Source organism: Falco naumanni, chromosome 12, assembly GCF_017639655.2.
Source record: "Falco naumanni isolate bFalNau1 chromosome 12, bFalNau1.pat, whole genome shotgun sequence".
Taxonomy (NCBI): Eukaryota; Metazoa; Chordata; class Aves; order Falconiformes; family Falconidae; genus Falco; species Falco naumanni.
In genome coordinates this window covers 21865439-21877942 of record NC_054065.1, presented here as the reverse complement: position 1 = coordinate 21877942, position 12504 = coordinate 21865439, and the positions used below count along the sequence as shown (strand labels likewise).

The following is a 12504-nucleotide window of genomic DNA, read 5'->3' as shown; positions in this document are numbered from 1 at the left end:
CATGTAGACTCTAAATGCCATATTTATTCCAGTGCTAGTTTTATAGGGAGCTGGACTCTGTATTTGTGAAAGTATTTTACATTTCTGAACATATTCCATCATATTTGCAAACCGTCATGCACTTGCGATAAACAATGTTCACCACTTTCTGCAACAGTGGTTTGTAAAGGAGCTAAAGAGAAGTTAGGAGTATGGCCTGAAGTTACAGGGAAAGTAGAAGGAAAGGTATGAAATCTTAACAGATGGAACAAGAGTCAAAAAGAGTCAATAACAGTAATCACAATGGAAAAGTAATATGAACATGATTGATTCTATCATGAGTTATTTATTTTAGTATCAATGACATTTTGGAATTGCTTTGCTTATCTATAATGTTTCCATTTTCTTTATCCTTGGGGTTTTTGGCTCTTAATTTCTTCCTGCATGTCAGTCCATTATTCTGTCCAATGCAAATATTCATAACCTAATATTCCACTTAAAATTCTCTGTGTAATTGTCAGTGCACCACCTCTGTAGAAATTTATTAAAACTATGGTAGGTATAATTCAGTTGTTATGTTTTTGTGATGTAATGTGGAAGACAATAATAATAATACATTGGAGCACCTATACTTGCTTTAAAATATTATGATATAAAGATAGTTGAGATTGGCTGAAGAAATATGTTTGATAGGGGATATTTTTCTGTTCCTAATGTTCTACCATGGTAACTTCTAGGTGCCAAGTCAGTCATAGATAATTACACCTGAAAAAATAAAAAAAAATTCATCTTTGAAGTCTGTTTTGTTAGACTTCAAGACTAGAGTATATATATGTTTTCTAAATTATTTTTTGTACCCAGAGTTGGCATGCTGAAATTAAGATAGTGTGGTGGTGATTTCTATCTGCATATGTCATCAATATCAAAGAATTCAGCTTTTCAGTATTCTGCAAAAAGAATGTGCTGTCCACACTTTGGTCAAATAAATCAAAGCTCTGGTAGGATATTGATGTAATTAAAAACCAAGAAGCAGGTTTATGCTTGAGGATTTCCTCATAGGATATTTTTTTCAAATGATAGTGAGTTCCTGCAGAAGATTGACAGATGTCCTGTTAAAAACTAAGTTTAAAACCCAGCTACTTACCTGGTGTTAATTAATGTAAGAAGTAAAAGAAATTACATAATTTGGTATTGAGATCACTTAAAGCATCAGTATCACTGACTGGCATATATTAAAATAAAACTGTGGGCAATGTGGTAAGATGTTCTAAGAATATATAACTACTATTTATTTTTAACATCAGTAGAAATAACAAACTTTGAGGCATATAAGGACCAACTCTCTTAAAGCTCACAGTAACACTAGCAGGATTGCATAATTTTGGATCTGCTCTGAGCCAAAAGTCCCAACTTTAGAATCAAATGCCTACTCCAGAAGTGACACTCTTTCCCTCCATGTTCATTGGCATAGCTTTTCCCAGCCCAGGTTACAAAACTCTTTTTAACCAGAGTGTTGTAATTTGTAGGCTGTCAATTTTCTGCACTAAACGTTCCTAATAAAAAGGTACATTTTATGATAGCAATTTCCATGCAGTTATTCAAATAATTGGACTTTAATTGAGTTGCAGTCAGGAGAAAAGTGGCATTAATTGGTAATGGAAGTGAGAGTTTGATGGTTCTAGGTTAACAGACTGTAATTTTATTTATTTTATTGAAAGAAGGATGATTGCAATCAGAATGCAAATGTTAAATAATGTAAATAATATATATGCTTTTGGAAGTGCATAGAAGGTACGATACTTTTAGATTTGAGGTAATGCACATTAAAAGGCAACTTTTCAGAGTTTGGAATTTAATCTGGTTTATATCACTGTGAAACTTTTATAGAAATAGCTCCCCAGCCTGTCGCTTCTAACACTTCTCCTGGTCTATTTCTGCAAATGGAATTTTGTAGAATTCAGATGAACCAGTACCTTCTGTGAGTTATGTTTGTGATGTATTGCATATCCTTTGGAATATAAATACCAGAATTACACTTTTCATTTCAATAAACAGTTTCATCTCTGGCTCCAAAAGTGTTCAACTATTTGGGGCATAGATACTGTATATACATCCCAAATATATTCGTACAGATTCAAAATACGTGAAGAAGCAGCTTTGGGGATTTTTTCGCCTGAAGGATCTCATGGGTATATTTTTAGACTTGGTTATTCCTCTGAGGTCTCCCCAGCTCCAGGCTGTGTATGCCTTCCCTCAGCCCTTGTACTCTCATTGCATAGTGCAAGGTGCTTTCTAGCCAAGTTTGCTCGCCTGAAGTGAGCTTCAGCATTGGTCCACTCTTTTGCCACGTTCACCTATTCCTTGGCTGCTGGGTCTCCTCCGGTGATCCTTTCCCTCATGGAGATTGGACTCCCCGTCCCAGCCCTTTGGTGCCAGTGAGCGGTGCTGACTTTACAGGTGTCCCTCAGACTTACTGGGGTCTGGATCCATTTGCTAACGACTGTGACAGAAATAACCAGGCAGGCAGGTGTGTTGTAAGTTACCAAAACCAATTGGCCTTGACCTTAGCTAACCCTAGAGCTGGCTTTAGGCCAAGTAAAAAGCATCTTCCCTTCATTCCTTTTCTGCTTTTCCTACTGGTCTTGGATGTGCTTTGAGCTGAGCTGGGAGGGCAGGGCGCTTCTGTCTGTGTGTCCCCTTTATGCCCACCCTAGAACAGGGCTGCGGTTATGAAATGCTACTGCCTGTGATGTCTGAAGGCTTTGTGGCTGAGGGAGATGCTTCCAGTGCTCTGCCCCTGGCATGCCGTGGCTGTCTGTACCTGTGCTGTGAAAACAGTTCCCTTTCACTCACTTGCTCGACAAGCACCGGTGAAATATCCTCTTTCCCAAAATTCTCAGCTCAACTGTCAGGTGACTCCCCAAGCAGTTTCCTCAAGTGACTGAAATCCCTCCTGAAGGAGGCATTAGCTGTCTAGTTAACTCTGGCTGGAGCACAAACTTAGAAAACTTTTTATTTTTCCTAAAGGGGAAGGGAAAGGAGAGTTTTAATTAATTCTTCCTGATGCCAGTCATTGAAATTCTCATCTAACTGCAAGCAGGGGGAGAATCAGCTGCTGCATCTCTCTCTCCAACATCTTAAGAAACTACAACTGCAGTCTGTGGCTGCAGGTGGCTGTATGTCAGACTCAAGGGCTTTGCAGCTGAAAGGAAGCTGACAGAGCATTTCTCAGAACACTTCCTGCTCTAACAATGTTGAGAAATTAAAGCAGGTTAACTTGATGTTTATCTGCATTTTGGGGATCTCAGAGAGGAACCAGAGTGTAGACACCGTGGGTATGTGCGATGGTCAAGTGACAAACTCACCCATATGGAGGGTCTGCTAGATGAAAGGAAATATCACAGATTTGGAGGGCAGCAGGATTCACAGGCTGGATGGAGGTCTGGTTTTCCCCAACGAATATTGAAATACTTCTGGGTTTCCAGCCTGGACTTCATAGCTGTGAGTTAGGAGAAGCATAAGAAGAGAGAAGCTCGGATGGTAGCTACTTGTCCATTGGCTTTTGCTTGTGATGAGGTGTAAGTTTGCTGGCACCTTCTTTAAGAATGTGAAAAGCCTTTGGCAGCACTTGCGAGCATCCTGTTTTTGGCAGCTGCTCCTTTCCATGTGTATGAGCTTTGTGACCAATATTAACTTACACTGGGTTGTACCACAGTGTATTTGCTCAGTTCATTCTGCTGCAGCCGTAAATGATGTTATAGCTCAAATGATCGCACACGCTGCATAAAAGAGAGAATTCTTATACATAATTTATTAAGCTGAGATTTCTCTAGTAAGCCATTTTAGCCTGGATAGAGATTAAATGACTAATTTTGAATGCTTTGGAGTATCATGACAGAAAACACAAATAGCTTTTCCAGAAGCTGAGAATTGTGTCCTGGAATAAAAGAAGGAATGCAGTAGGATGCATTTTGTAAGATTTTGGAAGACTGAAAGAAATGGCAAAGAACATGCTGCATTTTTACAAAGCAAGCATGATTTAGTGATTTAAAGCCAAAGCTTCTAGCCAGAACATATTTCTTGAGAGAGCAGTGACTGCAGCAGAGTAGTCTGTCTCCCTGCTGGTGTAAGATTACTTGCTTTTGTACATGTAGTGGTGTGCTTATTCTATGCCATTCCAACTGTGCTAGTGGACAGGGCTCCCACCAACTCTTTCCAAAAGCAATTTTAAAATATAATTGTGCTTTTCTTTTCAGCATTAGCTTCACCTTTCTTCTTTCTGTGCTGTAAGCTCTAACGAGAGAGAGAACTTCTTTCAGATCAAACATTTTCAGCTAGGAGTGTCAAGCCTCGATTTTAAATCTCGAGGGGCTTGGCAGCAGGTTGTTTTCAGAGAGGCAATCCATGGCCTTGTATTCTGCCTTTCCACATGACAAGCTTTTCAGTTCTTTTTCATGATATAGGTTCAAAACAGTATCCCAAAATTCTTTCTGATATGGAAGGCTGAATTGCTGGAAGATTTTAGCAAAGCTTTCTTAAAATGAGAAGAGGGAAGGGTTTTAATTTTAGAATATTAGCCCATTTGGTAATGGATTTCAGAACAGGCTATCAGTTTGACCATTCTTTCAGCTGTGTTTGTACTCACCAAAACAAGCCCACAAGTCCTGTGGAAAGAGGGGTTTGATGCTTGGCTGGCATGCATCTTACAGCACAGCAAACCCCGGACACTGGACATGACTGAGATGTCTGGATGGGTCTGTGGCTTGGGAGTTATGCCATATTAGTTGGCCAGGAGGCAAAGCTGTAATTTTAAAAAAAAAACTTTCAAAAGCAAATGAACACTTAAGTAGTCTGTTCTTTCCCATGCTGCCTTTTAAAAGCAGTTGTTGAGGTAGTGGAATGTTGTTATATTCCCTGTTTCTCCATGCCAATGTAAGCAAAATATACTTTATTCTGTTTCTTCATTGGTAAATTTAATATCGCATTTTTGCATCATCTCTCCGGCCTTGGACAGCTTACTTAAATTTTATCTGTCTCTAACAGATAACTGTGTATGTAGCTCACAGATTTTTGTGCAAATCATCTTTATACACTGGACTGAAAATGCTCTGAGGTATCTGCGTGTTGTTAGGTTTGCGTGTCTGCTATGGACAATTTAAGTGATGTGACTGTCAATGAGTTGAAACCCCATGCTCCGTGGTGAGTGTGCCTTTGGATTTCTTCCATCTGTCCTGCAGCTTGTTGGACCCCTTCAGGTAAAGCCTTAATACCCAGACTGGGAGAGGATTTGACCAACTGCAAGCATTTAACATACGTATTTCTACGGTGACTGTAAATGTTCAGCCCAGAGCAACTCAATTACCTTTCAGAGACATCATCTTAAAGTTTAGTTTCCAAAACTTTTAAATTTTAAAGTTATTTCTGTTCTATTTAGATCTATATGGCCTTGAGCCTTAGTTACACAGAGGAAGATCTGACTACAGGCAAATAGTTTACATAGTGGGGATATATATGTGCAATACAAGACATAATTAACAAAGAGGTTCTAAGACAATGTAGTGGGTTGACTTTGGCCCACCAAGCTCCTCTATCACTCCCCCTTCTCAACAAATCAGCGGGAGCAAAATAAGATGAAATGCTTGTGGGTCAACATAAGGACAAGGAGATCACTCACTCACCAATTACCATCATGGGGAAAATGAACTTGACTTAGGGAAATTAATTTAATTTATTACCAATTAGAGTAGGATAATGACAAATAAGAACAAATCTAAAAAAACACCTTCTCCCCACCCTTCCCTTCTTCCTAGGCTCAAATTCTCTCCCAACTCTTCTACCTCCTCCCCCTGAGCAGTGTAGGGAGTTGGGGAATGGGGGTTGCAGTCAGTTCCTAATGCTTGGCCTATGCTACTCCTTCCTCTTCATACTCTCCCCGTGCTCCACCATGGTGTTCCTCTCACAGGAAACAATCCTTCACAAACTTCCTCAATGTCAGTTCCTCCGACAGGCAGCAGTTCTTCACTAACTGCTCCAGCATGGGTCCTTTCCACAGCGTGCAGTCCTTCAGCAACAGACTGCTCCAGTGTGGGTCCCCTGCAGGGCCACAGGCCCTGCCAGAAGATGTGCTTCTGCATGGACATCCCTCAGAGGGGTGCAGGGTGGACATGTGCTCCACCGTGGGCCTCCATGAGCTGCAGGGGGACAGCCTGCCTCACCATGGGCTGCCTGGGGAATCTCTGCTCCCGTGCCTGGAGCACCTCCTGCCCCCGATCCTGCACTGACCTGGGGGGCTGCAAAGTTGTTGTTCTCACATATTCTTACTTCTCTTGGCTGCTGTTGTGCAGTGCTTTTACCCTTTCGTAAATATTTTATCGCGGGGTGCCACTAACATCGCTCATTGGCTCAGCGTTGGCCAGCAGTGGGTCCATCCTGAAGCCAACTAGAAGTGGCTCTGTCCAACAAAGGGACAGCTTCTGGTGCCTTCTCACAGAAGCACACCCCCCCACCCCCCCCCCCCACCCCCCCCCGCTACCAAATCCTTGCCACATATACCCAATACAGACAACAGAACTGTTCTGTTGCTCATATTAGGTACATGATACATTTTCATGTAAATTTTAACTGTAATTTAGACTAATATATGTGGGTAAGTAGTGAAATGCTTCTTTAAAGTGCTCTTAAATGACTAATCCCTTCCAAACTGATCTGATTAATTCATCGCTTGTTTGCAATGCCTTCTCCTGCTATGAATAATGAGCAACTTTTCATACATTTAAATGCTATAGTATAATGTCTGTACAATTGTTATGAAGAAATAACTTAGTATACCATGCAGAACAGGAAGTGTATTTCCCCAAAGGAATATTAAGTTGTTGAAATTCTGGTAGGTCATTCACTAGTAAATCCCATTAAAAGTAACCTAGTGATCAACAGGTATGAATAACCATCAATAAAATAAATTGATGGGAGAGCTAGTAAGGGTGAATTTTGAATTACAATTCCTCTTAAAATGGAAGAATATGATTCTTTTATGAAGCTGATACTAAAACCATAACTGCCTTGAAGTATTTTCAGTAAGAGAGTATTTCCTGTTATGTGCCATTGTAGATTTACAGGTTTTCCCACACTGGTCACTAGATACTTAATGATCATTTGCGTTCTGATTACTGAATTAGAAATTAAATTTGTACAGTCTGTATTTATAAAATCAGAATTCTATCTGTTTCACAATGTGCTTTCTAAGTATGGAAAACTATGTCAACGAAAGACATTCCAATTATTTGTCAGTATTGGAAAAAACATGTGATAAAAACAAGTTCTGGTTGTCCTGAAATTGCAGTTAAGCACTTCATTCATTAATCCAGAAACAGGATTGATATTTTGTTTGTTTTATCACACTTCGAGTAGATCCACTTGAATTTTTTTTGAAAGATTTTTTTTTCTCAATGACCCATAAAATACTCTGCCATAAATATAAAAGAAAAAAATTCTGACTTTTTCAAAATCTGTGGAGTGTTCATAAAGTCTTTCCATAAATGGTAAAGCTATTCTGATCAGATGAAAAATACAGTTAACAAGGTTGATGGTGAATTAAAATAAAATTTGGTTTTAGAGCATTTTAATCCTTTTAAAAAAAAAGCACATTTGGCTTTTATGAAGCTATTTTCAGATGAGTAATAGAAAGTTAACATTAAGAAAGGGTTTTCTCTCTGGCACAACCACCCACACCAGCTTGTTTATCCCAACAGAAAAAAATGCATTACTTTGATTTTTTACCCTTCTCCACCCACGTAGACTAAAGCATAGAAATAATTTTAATATAGATAAAAGTTACTTAGCGTGGCTGAGTATTCCTCAGAATAGCTCTCCTCAGGCTTTTTAAAATAGAAAATGAATTTCCTAGGAACTGGGGATATTCTAAATGTTGGCCCACCACCAGGGACGGAAGATGATAATCCAAAAGACTAACTGTTCTTACACAGTCTGGGAATCTGGTCTTCATTGTGAAAACCATGAAATGCTCACTACTATTTTTACAGTAGGAAGGAACAGTCCTTAGTTTAAACTGAGATTTTTCTTACTATTCTGTTGACTTTAGATAAATAGAAGTGTAATTCAGATACACCATGGAGGCTGAAGAGCAGCCTGTCTGTACAGTGTGTTATTCTCATTTGCAGTATGTGCATGGCACATTACTGCCTGCTCACAGTTAAATGTGCTGAGGTGCCTTAGTCCACTTTTGGATCATTCTGGCAGAGAGGAAGGTGACATCCCATGGGAATTCAGAGTTCCTACCCTTTCTCCAAAGCTTGAAGTCTACCTTCTACTGCTTACCATGAGTGAGAGGCCAGAGTTTCAAAATCTCTCTGTATTTCTAACCTAAAAAATAAAATAAAATTAATTTCTTATTGGTGCCTGTCATATACCTGTGTGTGTACATGTGTACATATATGTATAATGATTGGCCTGTTGCTGTCTCAAGTAATCCAAATATTATACACTTTTTCTAATATATGAATGCTGTTGTCCAGGCTTTTTTGCCTGTATGTTCCATGTTCTATTGTATATTTTAACTGCACTGATTATGTCAATGCCTTGGTAACCTCTGGGCCCTGGTGACTGTTTTTTTCTGATATACCCTGGTTCTCCATACACTGTGGAGCATTACTGACCAAGCAAAAGACAGGACAATGCCCTAATACCCTTCTGTATTATTTTTTTTCAACTCTAAGAATGGTGTCTGGTGTCTGTGGTCTGGGAAACAGCTGACTCTAGGACAAACTCTTACTAAAAGGGTGTAATTTTTTTGGCATAACACCTTTGATCTGGTCTTCTCTAAGGTCACTAAAAGCCAGACTCATGGGACTGCAAATCCAAACACTCAACTTGTTCAAGGCACTCCATGAAGGAGAGAGAACGTAGATAGCTGTGCAATATGAAAGCTGAGTTACAATGGCAAACCTACATCCTTGAGCAATCAAACTTCATAATCGAAGTGATCAGGTTGATTCTTTCTTTGGCTCTCCAAAGAAAGCTGAAGAAACTGCCCCCTATAACAAAAAGGAATAAAATTCTGGAAGTTACTGCTAATGTTGTGTAGGGACTTTGTGAACCCTGCTCCAGATGAAGCCCTACCTACAGGTCCTCTGTTTTCTTGCGTAAATGTTGAGACCTTTATTGTAACTGTGAGCTCTTGGACAGCAAGACAAAAGACGTCCTTTTCCTCTTTGTGTACCTGAGTCGGGTCTCCACAGCTCCTGCAAGGACTCTATTTTATGCACCATGATGGGCATAAAGCAAGTAGCTCACCTTAAATGTGACAAATGCCGTTAAGATTTTGTGTGAAACAAAGCAGTTTCCCAGCTTGATTATGAACACTTGGAGGTGCCCACAGTATTTGTGTCAAGCTATCCTACATGTTTAGGCAACTGATGCTTTTCCTGTGTCCATCCTTGAGGACCAGCCTTCTAGATGCCTTTGAACAAGTATCTTGCTGGAGGGATACAGCCAGGAATGTACCACATTCCTTAGTCTCAAGCCTGCTGCAAAAGAGCCACACAGGTAACGTGGTGTCTGATGTCAACCTGCTTTACAGGCTGCTGCCCATTCCAGCGTGACACTGAAGTGTTTGACTGCTGAACATGAAGTGGAGTAACTACTAGGTGTGGCCTTGTGAAAGTTTTGAGCTTTGAAATCCAGTAAGCTTCACTATCATGGGAATGAATCAATTGCAAACAAAACTTGATAGGGCACCTTGCCAATGACCTGCTATGATTGTAGGTACTGACTATTATTGCCACAGCTAAAATCAAGTGGTAAAGAGGGTGTTGTGCTGGGCTGTGGCTGAATGTAAGAACTTAATTAAATGCTTTGAGACTAGGATCATAAATCAGCCCCTCTTTATTTGGTGTTATTTTTGCAGCAGGCAACTGGTTTTTTCCTCAAACTGTGTATGATTCCTTCCTCAAAAGGAAGTGCATTATCATGTCAAACACCTGTTTGGATTCAGATTTTCAAACAGAAATGTGATACTTGATACTGACATAAAATATTAAAGTCCTATGCAAATGAAGGTACTAAGTATTTGTAGAGTAATTTTTCTAAATTAGCCAACTGCAGAGGGGACTTACATTCAGCTCCACTTGAAAACGCTGTCAGTATTCTCCCTCTTGCTATCACTTTTTTTTGGTTCCCATTCATTTTATTTCTAATTATTAAATTCCAAAACAGGGTGTGAACTTCCACACACTGCATTCAGTGATATCTCCCTTAACTGAAGCAGGAGCATACAGTGGTAGGCTACTCTGAATATACTCAGTGTCTTAAAATGCTGACCATCTAGGACTCTGAGTAGGAGTAGTGCTCTCCACAACCAACTGTGCAGCTAGACATGAAGTGATCTTAATTAACCACAGGTCCAAATCTATTGTCTCTCTGCAGCTATGAGACTGCATAATCTTTTCACCAGATTTTTATCAGGAGTTAAGTCTGCTAAATCCATTTTTAATTAGTACAGCATTATGAATGTGAAAAACTGACACCCAATTGAAGTAATATTTGAGACTTGAACACGATGTGCTTTTGTAATCATATATTTAAATGTTTCTTCTTTTTGTCACCATCTTCTGGGGTCTTTTCCAAATACAGAAAGGGAAACTCTCAAGACATGCCTTGTTCAAAGTCTTTGTGACTTTGGTAAACTGCATCTACACCAGGTCCCCAGCATGTGTCCTCAGGAACCATATGGCCAGCCCAACCTTGCCTTGCAATTCACCTGAAGGTACCATGCCTTCATCTTAACATTCCAGAGGATGTGCTTCCACTTTCCTGATAAACTTCACACTTGGTCGTTTATCACATATGATCTGTAATAAATATACCACACAACAAAATTATTTTGTGATTCGTTTACACAGCCGACATCAGAGAATCCAGGAGAATTTCTGCCAAAATAATTTTGTAACTTACTGGATGATTTACTTGGTAAACTGCCATAAGCATGGTCTTTGTGTGAAAATGCAGAATTATGTTCCCCTTTTGGAAATCTTTTTGCCTTTATTCTTAAAAAAAACCATACCCTAAACCCAAACAAAAGCCCAATAAAAAATCTCAGGATGTTACTCTTTTTAGAGAGCTGACAGTATAACCAGGTTGATAAGAATAGATAAATCTATCTCCAGTCTTCAAGGCCTATTTTTTGTAAAAAATTTTAATAAATCCTGTAAACTAGCATTCTTTGCACTGCTGCAGAAGGGAGGCATATTACAGTCTTCCTCTAAGTAAAGGGATGGGCAATTTATTAATTGTTTCCTAAGGTTTCACTATTAATTCACAGTAACAGGGAAGAAGTTATTTATGGCCAGTTATTATCTGGATTAATGAAAACAAAATTGCTGTTGACTTCATCACATACTTGATCAGATGGTTTAGGCTAGATATGAAATATGAGGATGCTGTAACCTTTGCTCATGTTAAGATACAAAGCAATAGCAGGGGAAGAAAATAGTGTTGGCTCTAACAAATGGGTATTGACTTAGCTATTAGAACTTTGGTGTAGTCCAAAAGCATATTATTAACCTTTGATTTCCCTTGCCTGCATTTTTCAAATTGCTTAAGCAGCAAGTCTTGTAGGAGTAAAAGTTGTATGGGTAGTTCAGCAGGTTACATGCTTTCAGTGATTATCCTGTACCCTTCCTGGAAAAGGAGGTTCACATTTAGCTCAACAACAAATTCATTGGAGTAACTGGAAGAAGCAATAATGAAAAGCTTTTATTTAGGATGTCATTTGGGATCAGTTCTATCCTTTAACATAAAAGCATTATGATGTTCTTTGTCAGTAATGTTCAAAACTGTAATTTCCTTTTGACAATCAAAATGGTTCATAAATCACCTTCATCATTCATACCCAAACCATTCTGTAACACAGATGCGGCCATGAAAGGAGTTTGGAAAACTTGTGGCTTCTGATTTGTAATATATTTCAGAAATTTATGACAGTGTATTTAAATTAATTAGTGCTCTCTTATTTTTATGATATCTATTTGTTATCATATTTGTTAATGCTACAAAGGCATAACTTCAAAAATACTTAGGGGTGTTCCTTATTGTGCTCTCTGAAAATCTGTCATTAAATATTGCAAATTGCTTGGTTCACTGCATTTTCCAATCAGTAAGATTTTCCAAACTCCATCATTGCCACCACGGAGCTGTTCAGAAAGGCATATTTTGTAGAATTATAAGACCCCTACGAGATTATCTTTAATAATATTGTCATTTTCTTACATGTTGGAATTTCCTTACAGAACATTTAAGGTATATGAAGGCAACACTTCATGAAAAGATCTCATGTGGGGTTTTATTTCTTTAATTTTTTATAAGATATTGAATAATTTCTTGTCTTATGTGAAGGGAAACTCAAATGTAGAGGTTTAAGTGACTTGCTGGATTGTAGTGTCTCTCAGTGATGATGAGGAACAGGATTTTCTAGCTATATGCTCTACACAGTGTGGAAGATCTTTGAAGTTC

The 12504-nt window shown here is 38.9% G+C and overlaps 1 protein-coding gene across 1 annotated transcript in view; it reads left to right on the top strand.

Annotated features, from left to right (window-relative positions):
• Positions 1–12504, top strand: part of KCNH1 (potassium voltage-gated channel subfamily H member 1) — a 187372-nt gene that overhangs the window by 108009 nt on the left and 66859 nt on the right. The window lies entirely within an intron of this gene.